Genomic DNA, 21,318 nt, shown 5'->3' with positions numbered 1-21,318 from the left:
ATTGGGATTGCTTAGTACTATGTCATAACTGTACATTAATATTGTAAAAATGTTTGAATCAAAAGTCATCAACTGGCCTTATGTATTACAACCGTTTCATGGTATAATAAAAAATGCCGGAAACATTTTTATGGCTCTGGCAATAATTGTCTTATTATGAAATAAGCGTGTTTACACTTTTCCTCAGTTACAATTATTTTTTCCTTCTTTAGAAAGAGCAAACGTTTTTATACCTAATTTAGAGTATATTATATGCTTATTAATTGAAGACAGCACTGTATGTGAAACAGTTTGTCATAAATATAAACAATTGACTTCAATACAAAATTGTCAATCACTAAGACCTTACTAATTGCCAAAAGGAAATGGATGCGGAAATATGCCAGTAAACACTAACTGTTTTTAGATAACAGGATACCAAAATGAGAAATAAATAAATAGGCCTTTACGTTATCTATTAACCCAAATTATACCCTTTTATGTTAAGCTGCAAAATATTCAGTTTTTATTGATTTTATTGAATATCTTTTTGAATATAGCTACCGTCCATGCACCTTAGCCCTGACTTAAGTAGAATTCAACATTTTATCATGGTAGATTTGTTTATACGGTGGTTAAAATGGAACCTTCAATGTGACACGTTTAAGTTATTTCAAAAAGTCATTATTCTAAATTACTTCAAGCGAGTTATGTACTAGATTTGAATTAAAATGAATATATGTGCTCTTTATTTGGTTGTACTATTTTATATTCAATTATTTAATGTTTAGAATCATACAATTTTTGAAAGAAATGAATTCATGTCAATCATTTCTTTGCTTTTCAATTTTGCGACAATAATACCTTTGGTCTTTTTTCTTTTTTTTACATCCAAATCTAATGTCTCACAAAGCCGTGGAAACAAATTTCTCTTAAGTCTAACATTTAAGCTCGTCTCCTTAATGATAAATGACCAAGATATTATAGGGATTGATTAAATATTGATAGTTTAAGACGCCAGTCTTGAGAGTAAAATTATTGCAATAGAAAGTAAAACGTGGCGAACAATGGCAAGGATCCCGTGATATTTGAACAAAATACGCCACAATCGATTACGTCTATTGCGCTCACAGCTTCGTCTCCCTCAGTTTCCAAGAATACCAAAATAGAAGGTACTCCGTTATTGCGTCTTTATTGAAAAACGTTCTAATGAAGTTACAGAAAAGGCTCCCTTGGTGTGACTCTTGCTTTTTCGAAGGAAACAAGATCAATAAAGTAGTCGGAACATATGTTTTTCTATGGTATGTTCAGCTAATAATTTAGAGGAAATGTAGGGTGTAATGTATATAATACGACATATCTAAATTGAAATTGCAATCATTGATTACAACGATGATGTATTTCAACGAAGTCTCTGTGCTTTAAGTTTTCATAATATAATATAAATTAGTGAAGCAGAATTTAAAGTCAATGATTATAACTAACCCATATGGTCAATATATCAAATATGTTTATATACTTTCCGTTCTTTTAGTGTTTAATTTGAAATATATATTGCATCTTCAAATCACAATACCACTAAAACATTATTAACAAGATACACAATTTTTGATTTTGCTTATTTTATTTAGATAACACTCATTATAGTTTCATCCAGTGATATATAATAACGTCAAACCAAAGCAGAATTGTTTCCTTTTTTTAAATAAAGTTTGCATTGTTACGTTTCAAAGCCCATCTCTAACATCTAAATAGAAAATTATAGTGTATACATCTGAACAATGGCAATGCCTAATTAACTTTTTGAAGAAAAAAATCATTTTGGTTACACAACATGGCTAAATTATATGTAGCTGACTTTCGTGTTGACACCAGGGGCAGTAGTATCGATAAATGTTTGCAAAAAAATAAAGGCCGATTTTTTTAAAAAACCATTTGCAGATGTTTGTATGTACATATGGTATTGATCGCGGTACATTTACTAGGATATTAGAAGTCTTAATTGTTCCAACAATAAGATTTGAACACATCTGTGGATGTTTCTCAATTCAAAATTTCACCAGTTTTGTGTTTAAATGTTCATATCTGCTTAAGCCAGTGCTAGGGGCGTGGACGGTAACTTGCACTTTCCAATAACGACCATGAACAGGCTCAATCAAACCGAGCCTGCAACATTTTTACAATTTTGCCGTGTTGGGCTCTCTTTAGGGATTCTGTTTTTCTCTATTTTGTTAGTGTGATACAATATTATCTTCTCTGTTGTATATCGAATCTATACTACGTTTTAAGCTATTTTTCAACGTTATAAATTATTTTGCAAAAAAAAAGTATTTTTTTTTATTATTCTCCTTCTCTGTGGAATTCGTTCTCAGAAACGCAAATGAAATAATTGTAATTGAATTTTAAACATGTTCGGAACATGTTCTAAAATGCAAGATCCCCTAGGAATTTCTAAAGCAATTAAAGATTTTAAAGATTATTGCCACCAGTGTCGCATCAGTAAGATTTAATTATGTTAAAACGCATATGCTTGCTCCACACAATTATAGAAATCAAAAGCAAAATGTTTATGCTTAATTGTTTGATCAGGCATTCCAAATGTAATCAAATATATGACACCTTATCGCATAGTTCAAAGGAGCTGTATTAGGATTTATTAAATCATCTAGGAAGAAAACGCTTTGTAATCTTATTAAAAGAAGGTCTTACTTTAACGATCAAGCTACATACAATGATAATCGTATTATAGTTAATGTCATCTACTCAACCACTTTTAACACAAGATTGGTGAAGATAATTCGACAGTTACTGTCAGCAGGGATCAGATAAAGAACGAACAGCTTTCATTGATGATTAATCAGTTATTAATCTGATTGAACTGAAAGTAAAAGTTTTCAGGTATAAGCCAAGAAGGTAAAAGAAGATACGAATAATAACAAAGGTGCCTTTAAAAATAAAAACGCGCCGGCCGTGACATAGAAAAAAATGGAAGAAGTTGTAAGAGGAGTGTAGGAGTGTCTATGTGCAGTGACAAATTCAAAGTCAGCAAAACAAGAGGCGAACTCAAGATACGTAAGAGCCATATAAGGTTGCTTAATGTTTTATTTAAACATACTATTTATTTTAGCATTAACATTGACGAATTACTTTAAGATATTTATAATTATTTTTTTGTTCTATGTCCTCTACAGTAACTGTACTTCAAATTTACAAGAATGATGTTTTTCAGATTACTTCATTAGACTAGACTTTATTTAACTTCTAAATTATCTGTAGAATGTCAGAATCAGATGAATCAGATTGAAATAAGTTGCAGTCGTAAATGGAGTTTCTTAAAATAAGTTGCTAAAGAAATATGACCGGTGATTGACTGTGCGTATATTCTTAAAGTCTCAAAAGAAAACAGAATCACAGCTTGGGTCAAACTAATTTCATCAGTCAAATTTTTTTTATCAATTCACCGTACATAGACGAGCTCTTGAGACTTGTCTACTGAAATAGAAATGTTGCTTTCCAAACGTCAATTCTATTTGCTGTCCGCTCACTATAAGTGTCAAACGGTTATTACATAATATACAGATTGATGCGGACAAAGTTCGGTCTCTTGGGATTAGAGCGATCTGAATAAATGAATTGATTGTATATATCAGGAACTGAATTTTGACAATAAGCGTCTCTCCAAAATATCAAAATAGTCACACAACTTTGTAAATATGTATTGGCATGGGTGGCTCCCACATTATTGGAAGTATAAACATTAAATTCCATCGTATTCTTTAGCATTGTCTACTTGCACTACGACTCTTTGACATATTGTATAGTTAACATTGTATTTGTTCAGTTAAATTAAACTCTTAAAAACAATTAAAAGAGGAAAAATTAAAACAATACAATTTTAATTTCGTATTATGGCACTGAAAATACTCGGTTCGCACACTTTTTAAAATGAAGAAAGTTTGTTAATAATTATATAAACTTGAATACTTTAATTCATTCATGCTATAAAATGAAATATAATAAAAAAATAGCAATGTAATATCTTTTGTGTTCAGAAAAATTACTCAGCTGTTGTCATGATTGAACGAAACACTACGCGACAGTTTGTCTTCCATTTCAAACACATTGTGCAAGCACAACCTAGTTTACTATCTCATATTCAAATGTAAAAACGAATGTTTCAAAAATGTGTTTCGGAAAAGTGTAAAACAAATATTTTTCTAGACACCTCACGCATGGAGTATCAAAGAGTTTTTCTTCTTCAATTGTTAATTCAATTTGTTTGCAAGAGAAAGAAACTTCCCATCCGTAATTGCCCATTTGAGGAAACTTCCTCCCTAAATCCACATTAATCTAATAATCAGTTTACTGGTGTTTTTAAGTTGAAGAAAGGAAAGTGTCTTGGAGCATCCACTGTAGCCAATAGAGAATAATTAGGGCTATTCAAGATATTCTTAGTAAACAGTTCTTTTGATTATGGTTCATTAACTAATAAAGACGTTTATATTAGAAAATGTATCAGAAGGATGTAATGGGTCTTTTTAAAGAATTTCGTTGGATTAAGATATGTTAAAATATGTTTAGGTTTAAATTAAAACTGTTGCAGGCATATGCAAACATCTCTACTGAGAAACACATTGGACTTTTCTATAAGAGTGATATGGCACATGAAATATCTGTACAAAAAAGATAATAGGCCGAACTAAAACTGGTTTATTTGCATATAATATCTTAGGAAACATGATAATAGAATCATAAGGATTATGATATTGCACGAGCTTATTATTGAATTTTATGTTTAAATTTTTGAAAAATTAAAATCATATGCATATGTTGACACATATCATTATTTTAAATAGAAAAAAAATGTAAAGTCTGAAGTAAATTCTTTAAAAGTAAAGAAGAAGTTAAGAAGAACTACTACAAACAGAACAATAAATGTCTTTCTTTTTTATCTAAGTTCAAGTTAACCGTCATGTAACTCTTTTATTTCTATTATTGTGAATGTCGTGTAAGTCCAAAGAAAAACATTAAAGTTAATTGTAGTTTATTGAAATCGAAATTTTAATAGAATGTTTATAAATGAAAACGTTTTGCTGATACGAGATTACATATTGTAATTTTGAAATGACCAATGAAAATCTTTAATACATATATTCGGTTCTTCTCCATAAATTTCAAACTGAAAACAGATTGACCTTCGGCTGGAATTAAAAAACAAAACCTTTGTTTGTATAACAATAGATATACACATTGTTGGAATAAAAAAGCACAGTCCACAATATCGATATTAAAGATAACAGAGTTATATTTACTACTAATAGTATGACAGTAATTAAATTGTTTTAACTTTAAAAAACGAACCTAACATAGAGTACAGTAATAAAATTACCACGAACAAGAAAATCTATATAAAGGAGTAAAATAAGACTAATTACTTACAATGTTGCTACAGAGAAAGCCATTTAAGATGGTTCTGAGGTATATTAAACGATGAGGATACTTTTGTAGATTGATTAAATATTGATGGGATAGAACTCTTGTTCTGAGTGTTTGGAGATTTATATTGAAGATAAAACTAGGCAAACAATGGCCAATATCCCGTGATTTTATAGCAATAGACTTCTTTATTGATCATATGAAATGCCCATTATACTTTCATCTCCGTCTCTCGTTTTCTTCTTGTTTATCAAGGATTATCAAAATGTTTGTTAACTTTGGCATCAATTTATTAAAAGAGAATGTGCTTTAAAATAATAGTAGGTTATCCCTGGTCGATTCAATCTGTTAATATTTAATTAAACGCTTAACAAAGCAAACTTGGCTATACGGTAAGCTCCGGCTGATTATAGCCGCAGTGGTAAATGCCAAATATACTCGTTTATGTGTTTATATATTTAGGTTGAGTTTGCAAGCTTTGAATTTCATATTAGAAATACAAAAAAAAGGATAGAAAAAAAACATAACATTTTGTCTCCATTTCTGTAATGTATTAAAGCTATAAAATTTGATAAAAGGCTTCAACATGTTATCTCATATTCCTAATCCTTTATGAATTCATGGAGTATTTGTTTAAGATTCAAGTTTCCGGGACATTTGACACAAACTTATTGCAAAAAAGTATTGTGTTGATATATTTCGCAAGCATGACGAAGGATAAGGTCGATATCAAATCTCTTTAATTTATTCTTATTCATTTATATATGAAAATAGAGAAACACAGAATCCCTAAAGAATGCTCAACACGACAAAGTTGTAAAATTTTGCAAGCTCGGTTTGATTGAGCCCGTTCATGGACGGTACTGGAAAGTGCAAAAAAAACAAGATTAAAGATCAACAAGACAAATGCAACGTTCACAGGACGTAGACCCAAGACACACCCAAGTAGGACACCCAGAAGGCACCAAACATAAACCGTCATAAACATAAACAAGCTACCGCCCACACCCCCTAGCACCGGCTTAAGCAGAACTTTTGTTGTGCATTATGTCGACTTTTGTGTATTATGTGTATTATGTCGACAAAAAGAAGTATTAAATCGCATGTGTGTACAAACCAAATTAAGCATGCTTTTTGAAAAAGAACTCTTTTTATAAAGGTATATGAAACAGAAGTGTTAATTACGGAAATAGAAAAAAAATCATTTTATGCAAAAATTTAAAGGAATAACACAATTAAAATTTAAATGGTAGAAAGTCTTAAAGTAAATACCCCTATGCGTATAGTATAATGAGTATAACATCTGAAAAATAACTATGTTTGGGGTTGTTTTTTGTGGTGTAAGAAAATAAACTGTAATAATAAAAGAAGTCACCAATTAATCACTCCTAAGAGGTGTACACAAATAGGAACTGATTAAGTTATAAAGTGTTTATGATGCCAAAAAGAAAAAGATATGATACATACTTAGGCTGCAATTAACATTGAAAATTTCTATTCAATACAAATTGTAGATATAAGTGTGTCAATAAAGAATTTTCTTAAAGTTATTTGGTTAAAATATTATTTGATTTTGCATTTCATATGAACACATATCTTAGAAAGGAAATAATATAGACAATTTAGATTTTATATCAAAATGGTCATAGTCACTTGGATTTAAGTGGGGAATTTGTTACTTGGGACTATCGCACCACACCTCCACGTACACAGTCGCGATAAATACGTAAATGAAAATCACGACTGGTGTAAAACTAATTTCATCTGTCAAAGCTTTTCTCAATTTGCCTTATTTGGTCTGACTCTCGGGACCCGCCTCGTGAAATCGAGAAGATTTATTCTTCTAAACGTCAGGTCTTTTCGCTTTCCGCAGAAGTGTCAAGCTGTTGTAACAGAATAATAAAAATTGATCTCCGAGCGTAAGGCCTTTACCGAGCGGAAGTTAGACGTAAATGAGATGTATAAAATTGAAGACATATGGTCAAACATATATACGTATAACTGAAACAACAAATGTTTATTTTTAATATTCTTTATTAATTTTGTTAATGTAGCTTCTTCGCTTAAGATTAATATCAATTTTGAAAATAAACTGGCAAAGTTTAATTAATGTGTGCCTGTTTTGTTAAAGATACATTCAGTTTGGGGAAAACAGAATTACAGTGTCATTTCTGTATGCAAAATTATGTTTATAAATGGTTCATTGTTTACATTCTTATCTTATTTAAAGTCTTTAAACATGATAATACTTATTTCTTTCTTATTGTAGATCGTTTGTCAATTAAGTATTTTCAAATCGATAAATTGTAGATGTCTGTCAAGTTGATTAACTTTAAGGGTTTCCGTGTTTTATTTTAAAACTTGATATATTCGAGAAGAAGGAAACTAAATTTGTGATTATGACAAATAGGTTCGCTTTCGAAATCATTATGTGACGTCAGCATTATCCCATTTCTTGGAAAGTAAGCTCGTGTGAATGTATTGATATGTGTTAGCATTTATTACTTACTGCAGCAAAGAAATGTATCGTACATTTTGACAGTTGGTAATTACAAATTCGATACTTCAGTCCACTCAAGATATGTTGAAAGCAATAAATTGCTTTTTTCTCTTTTTACAGTCTGGAAACTGTACGCTTAGATGCAATTATTTCTGTACCAAAGTAAATGCGTTTTACACTGAATCATAGACAACCAATATATAGTGATTTAAATGTTTTTCCTTGTATTTCATATCAGTTGCGTCATATTACAGGTTTATGACATTATAACTTTTTGGATAGTTTTTCATATTTTTATACATGCTGATATGTGTCTATAGACTGCATTGCGCATTACTGCAGTTCTCAATTTTAATCCTATTTTTTATTAGCAATATATCTCTTTGGGTTAACTAGATTTATCATAGTTTAGAGAGCTTTCTATTTAAAATGTGTCAGAGTTAAATTGGATGCCCACCACACATGCACAGTGCATTTACTGGAGTGCATGTTTTTGTTAGCACACTGACTTACGGCTTGCTCATTGGTTTGCCACTATTTTCTGGGGTTTACTTATTGTGACGACAGGAAAAGGGGTAACGATAGAAATGTCATATTCAATTGCTCGTTTATTTCTAACCTTTTAAAGGGGTTCCATATTGTGACGACAAGGGGCGTGTCTTTATTTTGACCATGATTGTATTATCGCAATAATTCAATACATTTTATTATAATTTTTATTTCGTTCTAGTGAGATGTTTCTTAGAGAAATTAAATTAATATTTTTTTATTTTGTTCAGTGCATTTTTAAATATTTTATACTGCAAAACATTGCAAAAAGGAGTTGTTACTCCAAGGGCATCGATATTATTTTTTTTTTTACATATGAAATGATTTACATTGCTACTGCGATGATATGTTGAATCATAATTAGTGAAATGTCTTATTTTGGTGACGAAAATAAAAATACAGACCGATAAACTTATTATGTTCATTTTCAAAAAAAAAAAAAAAAAAAAACAAGCAAAAAACCGATTACGTTTCAATTACACCCCACGCTAAAAGAAAATGCAATTTTCCTGTTTTTATCGTTCAGCGCAAGCCTATTAAAATTGTTGTTTGTGTTCCTTCGAATTGTACGACGTACTGTCACAAAAACTGGCTTTCACAAATTAAAAACATGAATAATTTAGCAAAATCACTCCAGTTTCCGTCCTAATAGTCGGCTCAACGTGCGCGAGAGATAAAAGTCAATCGGATTATTTAAACTACCAATTTCATTTAGTGAGGCAAACCGATCAATTAAATTAAACAATAGTAAAAAGGTAAACAGGCTATTCTATTATTAAAAGTGGAACAATTTACAAAGGTTTAATGTCGTCATTTTGAACTCGATATATTTGTTTATTCCAGTTGTGATATCAGGGTAGTGAAAACCGATTCTTGAATAATTAAACATTAAATATAATTATGATTATAAGAAACTAGGTGCAAAGTAATGAAAAATGGGTTTTTATCTTTAAACATACTTCATTTTAGAAGCGTTTTAATCGAAATTGGGTTTTAAAAATTCTTGGAAATATTGGTTGTTCTGCATGTTCTGTTTACAATTTTGAATCTAATTTCCTTCCACTGACAGCAATATATCATCAGCTGTCATCGTAAATCATAATTTGCACGATCTTCTCGTGAAATAAACATTTGTTACAACAGCATATCTGCAGATGATAACGCTTGGAAAATTGATATTGTGGGTAGTGATTAAAAAACTGGCCGCTTTAATACTCTAAAATAGGTCGTACGTTGTGCAGCTGTGAATGAGCTGTAGTGTTGATGACTTTATAAGAACAATAGAATATTTTCATAAAGAAGTGTTGGCCTAAAGGTTTAAAATGGTGTATAGATTTCTTAGTTTACATTTAAAGTGTTCGGAGCCATTCTTACAAAGAAAATAAAAAAATAGATGAAGATTTTGTAGAATAACATTTACTATGACTTCACTAAAGACCTTTTGACAATCGTTTAGCACAACATTTCTGTTATTTTTCGTGTATGTTTAAGCCATGCATTTTCGCTTTCTTTCTATTGTCGTTCCGAATATATTCTTTCAATTATGGTATATGGTGCCAGATTTTATATTTGTCTTTCGTGAACGATCGTTACGCAAACTTCTTATTTGAATTCATCTCAAATGTTCCAGCTATTGTTTCCGCGTTTGAGGCACACATAATTTTAGTAAGAGTTGAGGACTCAACCCGGCTTCATTTCAATTTAATGCTTTAAGGTTCTGACATTTATTATATGTATTTTTCACATATGTAGAATTCGATTGTACACTCACGTTTACATGAACAATAAAACAATTTTACACAAAGGATTATTTGGATATTTTTTATGTGATTTTATTACATAAACATTTGCGAAAAGTTTTCAGTCAAGTAAAAAAAACTCAGTTGAGTCATTTGTAACAAAATAAAAAACATCTTTTGCCAGAATCGCATGCAAGACATATATGCAGAGAACACAATCCAAGTAAGCCTGTCAAGAAAGGTGATAAAGTTTCAGTGGTAAAATGATTAAATATTAATGGTATTAGACACTTGTCTTGAGTGTAAAATCATTGCAATATAAGGATAAAGTGAGGTGAACAATGGCAAAGATCCTGTGATATTTGAACAAAGAAACACCCCTAGATATTGATCTAGTCTATGTTTCTCACAGCTTCGACTCGTGGTTTCCAAGACAAATCAAAATAACAATTTTCTCCGTTATTTCAGTTTTTATTGAAACAAATACACAAGTAATGTCAAGAAATGCTCCAGTGGTGCCAGTTTTACTATTTAAAGAAAATGTAATGAAAAAGCTGGCTAAGAGGTCAATATTTGGATTTCCAAGAAACGTGTACGCGGTTCATTTAATTTGATAAGACCAAAGGTTTTTCTCAAGTAATTTATTTCGATATGGATCTGGATGCGTTTTTTGTACTTGATACATGTTCACTATTTTTGCATCAAATACAATTTGTATTATCTTAATTAAATGCAATCATTATTCGTTTAGTGATTTGTCAAAGAAATTTACAAATGATTTAACTGTTCAATAAACAACTTTTTTCGTAACTAACCCGACTATATTTTATCAAATTCATATGAATTAGTTGAATTTTCTACTATGAAATCTATAAAAATGGTAAAGATGAAATATATCACTCTTAACGACTGTGTTTGATGGACGGTCGTTTCAATGAATATGTGTAACTGATGGTACATGTAGTTTCCATTATTGTAATATCATTTAATGAAATTCAATTATTTATCAAATGTTTGTATAGTGGGTTATTTTTTCTTCAGAAATATTTCTCATCTCCAAGCATATTTCATTGAATGAAATAAATTACACAAAGCAACTTTTCTCTAACATTAACTTTTTATACAGTTCTCAGCGAAGAGACGTAAATGAAATAACTTTAATTTAATTTAGAAGCAGGTTCTTCAGAGAAGTTTTCCTTTGGGATTTTTCCAGGACAATTAAATATTAAACAGAAGATTGCCTACAGTGATGTGTCTTTAAAATGTGATTATTTTAAGCCGGCACGTAATTTGCGATACCAATGTTAACACTACGAGTTATCTCATTATCGATACCAATGTTAACACTACTTGTTATCTCATTATCGATATCAATGTTAACATTACGAGTTATCTCATTATCGATATCAATGTTAACATTAAGAGTTATCTCATTATCGATATCAATGTTGACATCACAAGTTATCTCATTATCGATACCAATGTTAAAATTACTAGTTATCTTATTATCGATACCAATGTTAACATTACGAGTTATCTCATTATCGATATCAATGTTAACATTACGAGTTATCTCAATATCGATATCATGTTAACATTACGAGTTATCTCATTGTCGATATCAATGTTAACATTACGAGTTATCTCATTATCGATATCAATGTTAACATCACGAGTTATCTCATTATCGATATCAATGTTAACATTACGAGTTATCTCATTATCGATATCAATGTTAACATCACGAGTTATCTCATTATCGATATCAATGTTAACATTACGAGTTATCTCATTAACGATATCAATGTTAACATTACGAGTTATCTCATTATCGATATCAATGTTAACATCACGAGTTATCTCATTATCGATATCAATGTTAACATCACGAGTTATCTCATTATCGATATCAATGTTAACATTACGAGTTATCTCATTATCGATATCAATGTTAACATTACGAGTTATCTCATTATCGATATCAATGTTAACATCACGAGTTATCTCATTATCGATACCAATGTTAAAATTACTAGTTATCTTATTATCGATACCAATGTTAACATTACGAGTTATCTCATTATCGATATCAATGTTAACATTACGAGTTATCTCATTATCGATATCAATGTTAACATCACGAGTTATCTCATTATCGATATCAATGTTAACATCACGAGTTATCTCATTATCGATATCAATGTTAACATTACGAGTTATCTCATTATCGATATCAATGTTAACATTACGAGTTATCTCATTATCGATATCAATGTTAACATCACGAGTTATCTCATTAACGATATCAATGTTAAGATCACTAGTGATATAGTTACCTCATTATGTTGTTGTTTTCCTTTTAATTAGAATGACGTAAATGCTTAACAAATAGCCAGTTGTAGTAACTCTTTTTCATATTCTGACATGGCAAAATAGACAAAATGGAAGACTTTGCAATCGTGTATGCATCAAAGGCAACATAAATGTTTCTACAAACAAAAAGTTCAACTGTGTTTTCTTCTAATGAATTACAATTTGAAAAAGAATAAGAAATACTCGATTGATGAAAAGGAACAACAATATGGTGGCATAGCCGAGTGGTCAACACGTCGGACTAGTAATTTATGGATCGCTAGCCGTGCGTGTTCAAAACCCTATCAGGGGCAAACCGTTGTTTCCTTGGAAAGAAACTACTGTAGATTTTTTTGTTCAGCACTGTTTGGTTCCAGGAATTGGTTCGAGAGTTTGTCTTTAAGCTTATAGCTTCTTACACAATCGAACTGAAATAAATTCTGTATAAACCAACGGCAATGTATATATCAAACACATAAAGCACATATCGTGTTCAATACCATACTCAATTCGCTAAATTCAGTTTCGAAATAAACCTTTTTACATTCACATTCGGCAGACCGTCCTCAAATAATTTTCTATGCATAAATAATGAGCTTTAATTATTTATAAAGCCCTCCAAAATCGGAGACGTATTCATGTCATCATAATTATATTGGAGGGTCAAAAAGTGATTCAGCAATATGTTAGCAATAAAACATCAAACTGAATTTTTGAAATGAATTTTGTGTTGTCCATTGAAATACAACGTGTCTATTTAATATAGTTCTCCCAGCTGATAGACAACGCTTCCAAAACATAAACTTTAATGAGTAAAAGTGTGTAGTTTTTATTTGAATTCAACATGCTTAAGCATAAGTTAGTTCATTCTGGTCACGTAATATACCATGTTTACTGACAATATAAAAAGGGAATGAAGACATTTTGAGTGTAACGGATACGTTCTTTTATTTCATGTAAATACGTTACATGCGTGACTGCCAACTACGTGCCAGTCAAGAGTCATTTCTATTATTAAAACGGAATGAATTCATTCGCACACTTTCCAGACGTAACTGAATAAACACCCAATGTTATATTATCCTCTTGTGAAATTAATTTCTTCAATATTTCCATCACTTCTTGCACAAGCAAGCAAACTGACATATATATCACCTACAAGAAATAAAAAATCCTAAATAAATAGAGAAAAAAAAATATAGAATTCATTTGGGAGTTGGAATTTGCAGAATGTTTTAATCTTCGTTAGAAGAAGATTTTCACAGAAATGCATCAGATTTGTTCGTGTTTGACTGATCAATGCTTGAGATAACAAATGTGTCTATGACAGTAGAATGTGTGTTATTAAGAAAAGTAAAACTTTTAAAATTACGGACTGTAAATCAGTCTTAAGATATGATGAAACGCCTTTATATAGCTTGTATTCTGTAAAATTTTAAATAATTGTTAAATAAATTATATGACAGCTCTCTTCAAGAGTATTTAATGTTATGCCGAATAATCTTAATTAGTATCACTAAGATCATTTTAGTATATAACTCTATTTATAATTTGGGACACTCATTTGCAGGTGATATAACTCTAGTAATATTAACTAATATCTATTCGCATAAACATCATTTAAAAATGGTAATCAAAATTAAAGCCGTGATTCAGGGACTATGCTGTTTTAATTATTGCAAAGAAAAAAATCAAAACATATTCACGTTTATCATATTCATCTATGATTAGTTTTAGTTAAAATAGACGAATTTATTTTTTATCTTAATTACTTACTATCATTATACGATATCAAATCAGTGAAACTCGTTTACCGGCACACTTTAACATCATTTGCAAATTAAAGAATGTTAATAATATAGCTAGTTATCTGTTACCCTGACGCAGAACCTTGATAAGAAGAAATTGTATGAAATTGTATGAAAGTGATACCTTTTTATCTGAACTGAATAATTTTCATTGCTTTAAATATAAATCTCCTTACAATTCGAACGACAATGTTCTTCCTTTCTAAATAATAATCAAATTGTAAAAAATAAATCATTAAAAAAACAAGTGTTTTTTCCCTCATATCTTGGATTATGATTTGTGATATATGTATACATACGCTGCTCGAAATGACATTTAATAATATATAAAATTTTTGTTAAAACCTACTGATAAATATATGAGCCGCGTCATGGCAAAACCAACATAATGGGTTTGCGACCAGCATGGATCCAGACCAGCCTGCGCATGCGCGCAGTCTGATCAGGATCCATGCTGTTCGCTTACCAACCCTATTACAAGTAGAGAAACTGATAGCGAACAACATTGATCATGATCAGACTGCGCGGAGGCGCAAGCTTGTCTGGATCCATGCTGGTCGCAAATGCATTACGTTGGGGTTGTCGTGACGCGGCTCATATGTGTCAACCATTGTGTCAACCAACAGAACGACGTCGTCTGACAAAAATATTTAAATGCTTAAATTTCTAATTTTATCCACTTTCCTCGGAATGTTAATAGTAAAACAGTACCCGACTAGAGGCAGAATACACAACTGTTTGCAAAGGCTACTGTAATCGATTTTAGGAGGCTAAGGTTAAAAGTATCTCTCATTCTATAGTACTCAAATATGGCAATGAAATTTTTGTTAAAATCAATGTAACATTTCTTTCATAACAAAGGCAATGCTAATACCATTATCATTTCGTTAGCAACTTAATTCAGATTTACGTGGCTTATAATATCTACTCATTGTAAAATCAATATTTTCTACATCATCTTTTACGTTAGTGTTAACATTATATATTATAATTTAAATAAAATATATTGTTTATATGCAAATGGTTTATTATATAACTAATATGATAGTTTTAGAAAATGAAAGTATCAAGTAAATGGGCTTAGTAAATGGGCTTACATGCAAGTTTTGCGGATATCTAAACAATCATAAATTATCCTTATCTCTTTTTTCAAATCAACATTGACAAATATTAAGTGCATACCAACACAAAATATTACGTGATTCTACAAATAACTTTTGTGCAAACAGTTCTAATGCTGTAATAAGTCAACGAATATGCATTGCTTGTACGGAATATGCATTACTTGCACATTACTTGCACAAAGTAATTAAGGAAATGACATTCTTCAGCGTAGATTACATGATTCAAAGCGTATACAACAAGCTCTTGTGGGAAATCGTGATTAAAAAAATGTTAAAGTTAATCTAGATAATGCGGGAAAATAGAAGTCCTCTGTGGGTCCAATACATTACTGAAACTGAACATAACAGTTTGTAAAAGAAGCCAAAACCGCATTTAACAAATTAATCTCGGAGCACAGTTTTAAAATAGGTTTCTTACACAGACATAAAGAAGGTTACGCAAACTTTTCATTTGATTCCCTTTGTAAGATTATAATGTGTTTCTTTATAAAAGAGATTGTTCACGAATAATATAAATTTTTGCAAATCAAATCAATGAATTAGTAAATCATTTATATGATTTATATAGCTCTATGTTTTAATCAATAAATATATAACTGCATTATTTTAAAATTCTTATTATCATAAAAGATAGTTTAATGCAAGAGTAAAGATCAATAAGGAAACATTTAGCCCCACCAGTGGCACTGGATAACTGGCAAGAGCCCAGGAGGGCACCTTACAAAACAAAATCACCAATATTGAGAATGTAATATATAATGAATCCGACTAGTTTTGAGATAAGTTACTCAACTTATTATTCTGATTATTCAAATATTAAACACTTCTAGACATAAAACATTTTGGAGTACAAAACGTTATCAACTATAGTCTCAGTGAGTTTTCGTTTTTTGGCAAATGGCCTGAATAATTGGTCCACTACCTTGTATCTGGGTAAATTATTATAGTAATATATAAAGATTATTATCTTTTTATATGACATCAATGGCTTTTTCAGAATAATAAACGTCTTACTATATCTTTATTTTATATAAGCTTAGTCAGGGCAGGTGTATCGATCAGATATTATATCTTTGTCTGGTCATGGCTTGAACTCAATTATGATAATGAAGCTATAAAGAAGCCATTGAATATACTGCACGATTGGTATGCTAAAGAAATAACAGTGGGCTCAACCATACATTGGCTTTAGTACAATTTGGCATTTTCTTTCAGAGGAAGAATAAGCGAATTGAAAGTTTTAATCTACACTATTGATTGAATACCGATGATAGGTATGACATAAAACCAGTTTAAATAAATCTACGACTAACAAGCGTTTTTGGAACATGATTGCTTGATATATAATTATTATAACGTTGGTATCTATATGATTGCGTTATATATTTAAGTAAAAGTCTTATGCCTGGAAGGTCATTCGCTATCATTAATGTACACTGCTGTATTCTCAATAACAAAATTATTGAACAAGTGTCAACTGTGTGATAAATTTGGCAGAATTGTGACGTATTTAATCTAACGCGCCAATCAAAAGTTCATTACATTTTGTTCGTTTTCTTCTTAAGAAATAGCAACGATTCGTTTTCCTGTACTACTTTAAATATAAATCATCTTCAGCTATAAACATTGAAAGATACAAGCGCTTGGTACCAAAATATAATTTTGTAGATTTATATCGTCACTAAACTGGTTTGCTTGAATAATTTCTTTGTTGCAAACCTGTATTTTAAAATTAAAGCGAACCATTGCGAAATTGAATTGTTTTTGCTTTCAAAACAAAATTAGAAAAAAAAAATTAATTAAAACGCCACTTTCAACCAAGATGATCATGGTCCAAATTGTATCATCGCTTAAACTCAATTCTTGCTCTCTATATGTTTATATGTAATTGCTTAATAAATTATGTTAGTACAGGACGGGATATTCAAAACATAAACAAGCTCAGATATTCATTCAAGTACTTTATACGCAAAAATAGCCGAGAACGAGTTTTAATTAAGTTCATTTTATGGTTTGATATGTCCATCAAAACGTCTTTAGAGACAACCCCGTGAAATAAAATACGTTCTTGTATTCCATATTCACTAATTAATGGTAAGGTCAATAAGAAAGTACTACAGTTTCAACTTTGAAGTACTAATAAATTGTGATTTGAATGTATAAATGTCTCGTATATGCATATCAAATAAAGCAACTGATGATATTAAAACGATATCTTGTCATTTAAAGGTTTCCGATGAAGCTTTGAACTTTTATTTGTCGTTTTATATGAGCCGTGTCACGACAAAACCAACATAATGGGTCCATGCTGGTCGCAAACCCATTATGTTGGTTTTGTCATGACACGGCTCATATTATGAACGGAGTCAAACAAACAAGATCTGAGACAAATAATTGTATGTATGAGGTGTAAACAACTTGAACACATTCATAACTATTCTAAGAGAATGCTCATTTTAACAATTTCGCTAGAGAATATTCAAGGCCTTTTTATCTGCATTTATTATGCAAACCAAATTATACTAATGTGATTAAATAAATGAGGAAATTCTGTTTTGTTAATATTTGAACAACAAGGTTAGTATTTTAGACGTCTTGTAATATTTGATTTTATTTATTAATTTTGATTTTGCTCCTTATTTTATAATGATACTTTTTGCTCCTTGTTTTATAATGATACTCCTTTACTCTGTATTTAATAATGATAATTTTTTGCTCTATTTAATATTTTAACATACAAATATAAACATGTTTTCAAGAATTGGTTTCATAGCATACACGTGGAAACACATATGTTGTCTTATTCTTGACTTGAATTTTTAAGCAAGAGAAATAATTTGCTCTGCTTTTTTTAAATTTTCAGTCAAAGATAGAACTTTTACCATTGTTAAACAATTCATATTTATATAAAATAAGTTGATTTTAAAAACAAACATGGTCCAAAACTGTATACACAGTATAAACTTGATGAGAATATTATACAACATTTGATTGCATACAGTATTGCAAAGGTTGTTTGTTTTGTGTTGTTTTAAGTTAAGTGTTCACTTACCTTAAGATTAAAAATACAAGCATTTACTTCTTTGGCAAGGTCACAAGTAATAGGAATTGTGCTTTTAAAATAAAATTGATACTTTCAAAACAAATGTTTGATTGAAATAACAATTAAATAAGGAGATGTTACAAGTCTCAAAATTGGTTTTGATCACAAATATGTGGTCGAAAATATTTACATAATAAAGAAGCACTTTATTACCAAAGACAATTAATTAATCATTCAGATAAAACTTTATATGTAACGTATGGCTGATTTTTTAGAATGTTTTGTCATTTGGTAGATATGCTTATATTTAACTTATTTTACTTTAATATGTGACGCAGATGTTATATGTAGATATTGTATCATCATCGTTATATTATATATGTATATTATGGTTTCACGTTGTAAATATCGGTCAGGCGAGAGGTGATTGCGTCTTTACTGGGAAATAGATAATCTGCTACATACTAAAATAATTATGTTATTGAGGAACACATGATTGAATTTACAGATTCGTAAAAGGCCCTAATAACCTAATAGTACACGTATATCGGTTCATATTATTTTAAACTGTCCGTGAAAAAATACAGCGCACAGTTTATTTAATTTTCGAATAGCTCCAAGCGTATTAACCGAAAATTGTTCGCTTAGTGTTTATTTTGCGTTAGCTTTAATTAAGATCAATTCAAAAAGTTCAAACATGTCTCATTTCATTAGTAATGAACAAACATAAAAGTATCAAATGAAAAGAAAATCTGTATAATTAATGTAAATAATTTCCTATGAAGATATGTTTCAGCGGACTGATCCGTAAGGGAATAACACGAACATATGTTCTATTCAAGGAGTACATTTCCTTAATGTTATAAAAAAAATTATATCTTTTGTCAATTTAAGCTATTGTGATATAACTGTAAATCAATTTTGTTTTCTCTATCGCAATCAAAGACGGTCGTTTCCATATTATGTCACAGATTCACAGATTTAGGTAAATGCACTGATATAATTTTCTGCTCTGGAATAACCGACTTATGAAGATGGTAGATCTGACGTTAGCGAATATGGCTATCTCAAGCAATCAATTCACTTCTGCTATTTTTAAAAGAGTTTAATTGAACAGAATATTTCTAGCGCATCAAAGCATTTATTTAGATAACTTACGACAGTTGAGAAAATAGCAGAAATAACATGATTAAACATCAATTGATTTCTTCCTAAACTATAGTAAATTAGTTTCCGCTCTCCTCTTTTCAATTTTATTGCAGTAAATTGATTTCATTTAGTGAAGGCTAACGTCACTCCAATTTCTGTTCCAACTTTCATCAAGTGCAGTCGGCACTTTGTAAAATTAACTTGGTGTGACTGCATCAATTATGGTTACTCGGATGTGTGGCAATACTGCACCTTATAGTGACAAGTTGGTGAAAATGTGCCAGCATTTAAGGAGCCGTATTACCCGATCGGATGTCAGAATATTTCGTCTAAACGTGTACACTTGTATATTTGATTATTACACTACAGCGATGAACGGCCAACAGTCAAAGAGTTGTAAATGTTTCTGTTAATATAAACATAACATGAAGTTATAATTTATCCAAAAATTATTAAGTTTCATTGATAGGTGTAAACACACAAAGATTCAAGCTTACCATTTGTTTCCGAACACTCCATGTAATAGGAATAAGGTTGAAGCTTAACAGTTACAATGACAAAGTTCTAACACATGCAATTTGGTTTTAGAAGAAATGAAAACAATATTCTAACAATGCATTCTGTATTATCTTTATGTCAGGTACAAGTTTAAAAAAAACCTATCGATTTTACAACAATGTTTATACTTTAGATAACATATACCAAATGATACCTGCTATAATCATATTTGAATAAAAATATTGAATGAGTGTTGATTTAATACTAAATGTGTTCTTTGGCTCGCATGATAATATTGTGTTTTTTTCAACAAGTTCAATAAATTTCGTATTGAATCTACACGAATATAATATTCTGTTTATAAAATGTCTAAAATAAGAAACGTTTTCAGCTAAAAGAGTCATTATTTGATAGCGCGTTTAAATTAACGCTATGCTTATTTACAATGCAAATGACGTTACGTCAAAGTGTAATTATACTAGTGTAATATCGTTTTTATGAAATGTTTTCTTTACACTATTGTGCCATGGCTTATGTGATAATAATGGCATTTATATAAATAGAATAATAAAGAAAGTTGTCCGTACAATTCATATTTATCTTTATGTAAGGTAATAAATTAAAACATATAATTAAGCATTGTGTATTTATTTGAAACAGATGATGTTGCTGCTTGTCGTTGCCTTTGGAAAAACATCTCAGTCATTGAGAAAGACAAAGACAAGAATTAACAAGTAAGTAAGTAAGTAAATTGTTTATTATCGTGACATGTACATTGACATTATTACAAATATACATATTATATATAAAGTAAACATAAAACTAGGCACCCGGCCCGATGTCACCATGGCAAATAACATGCTATAAAAATGATTAAAACTTATGCAAGCTCTTAAGATGATATTGCGAGTTCACTACACAATCAGAATAAGTGTTACTGCGTCCTATTAACCAAACAAGTAAGTGGGATAAAATACGCAAGTTCAAATACACTTCTAGATTTTATATTAATATTTTTATACAAGGTTATTGCACTTTTTACTTCTTTTTTATTGACATTTAACTTGTAAAAATGCAAAAGGAAATTTGGAAAGGTAAAAGTAAAATAACATATAAAGATACTGTAATACCTATTACGGTC

General features: G+C 30.1%; 1 protein-coding gene across 5 annotated transcripts in view; it reads left to right on the top strand.

The window, feature by feature from the left end:
* Positions 1-21,318, top strand: part of LOC132755558 (neuronal acetylcholine receptor subunit alpha-10-like) — a 119,763-nt gene that overhangs the window by 37,729 nt on the left and 60,716 nt on the right. For 2 of the 5 annotated variants that reach the window (XM_060746439.1, XM_060746438.1), the window contains exon 3: positions 20,838-20,911. The exons of 1 other annotated variant lie outside the window; for it this stretch is intronic. The gene's annotated coding sequence lies outside the window, so the exon portion shown is untranslated. Of the gene's footprint in view, positions 1-20,837; positions 20,920-21,318 lie in introns of all 5 variants that reach the window. 2 more of the 5 variants (XM_060746440.1, XM_060746441.1) reach the window with 2 other exon arrangements.

This window comes from Ruditapes philippinarum, unplaced genomic scaffold (assembly GCF_026571515.1).
Source record: "Ruditapes philippinarum isolate M1 unplaced genomic scaffold, ASM2657151v2 ctg1024_1_1_1_1, whole genome shotgun sequence".
Classification (NCBI taxonomy): Eukaryota; Metazoa; Mollusca; class Bivalvia; order Venerida; family Veneridae; genus Ruditapes; species Ruditapes philippinarum.
The sequence above is the reverse complement of the archived record's forward strand: the minus strand, read 5'-3'. Positions and strand labels throughout refer to the sequence as shown.